The following is a 1,224-nucleotide window of genomic DNA, read 5'->3' on the forward strand; positions in this document are numbered from 1 at the left end:
ATATTTGCTAATTACATTAATTACATCCTCTTTCTGTACAGGAAGTATCAAGATGATTATATGGGGGGGGAAAGAAAGGGTGTTAAGCTAGCACATTAACAGACCAATTCCATCGTAACTTCTTCCTTTTGTTCCTGTGAAACCTATGCTTCATACAGGTTAAAGCTGCAAAATGAAAAAAGTAAGACTAAAGAAACTTAATTCCATGTTCATGGACAAAGCACTCAACTGAAGTCTCCCAGGTCACAGGAGCTCGTGGAACCATCCGTTTTGCCATGGTCTTAGCCTGGAAATGAGTCTAGTATCCCTAATGGTAATATAGCTTACACGTTATCCAGTCTTGGCATGACCATCTTCTGTATAATATTATTATTAGTCCATAGAAAGCACTCATCACTTCTCTACAATTCAGGATAGGAAATGGAAACAGTAACATACTGGCTGTTGTATAGTTCCACGCTCAATCAGTAGCTTAAACTTCTGATATATGCGAAGTATTCCTCAGTGAGATAGTGTGTCATACACTGACAACAAAAGATAAAAAAAATTTACTTTTTTCCCCTTCATTATTAAAGAAATTACTCCCTGCCTTTTTCTATACACGAGTACTTTGCAGACTGACTTTTTAGGAGGATTTCACTGAAAAACTGAACTAAAGGGATTGCAGATATTGGAAAAAACACAAGCAAAGATTAATTTATCAAAGTTATAGGAGAGTTACCACATAAGGTTTGGACTTTATTCCAGATTTTGGAGTCTGAAACTGGGCTGTCTTTTTGTCCTGCTGAAATGATTGTAACAGATGAGACAACACATCTCTAGACAGGATGCAGAGGCTTGAGGAAAGGCTCTAGCTCAGGTGTGCTTGACCACTAGTCAAAGGTTGCCCTCAAAAGGTAATTGATTTTTAGTCTGTGACTGGATACCTGCTTGGAATAACACTGACATCTGTCTTAAGTGCGGGCAGTCCTTTGTATGGACATAGGCAATTCAATACTGGAAAATAAAAAGCTGATGTTGATTTTTGCAGCACAATGACACCAAATTAGAATTCTAGTAGAAAAGGCTTACAGAGTTTGACCAGCTCTTCTGAACTAGGTCACATTATTTTTCAAGAGGAAGGGGCGTACCTGCCCTAGCATGAAGGCACAAAGATCAGTCTTGCACTAACACAAATTTATTTTTTTTTTCTCTTGGCTCCTAGGCGTCATGGAAAGGGAAGAT

The sequence above is a fragment of the Nipponia nippon genome, unplaced genomic scaffold (genome assembly GCF_047370975.1).
Source record: "Nipponia nippon isolate SJK-2023a ecotype South Korea unplaced genomic scaffold, ASM4737097v1 scaffold_5, whole genome shotgun sequence".
Taxonomy (NCBI): Eukaryota; Metazoa; Chordata; class Aves; order Pelecaniformes; family Threskiornithidae; genus Nipponia; species Nipponia nippon.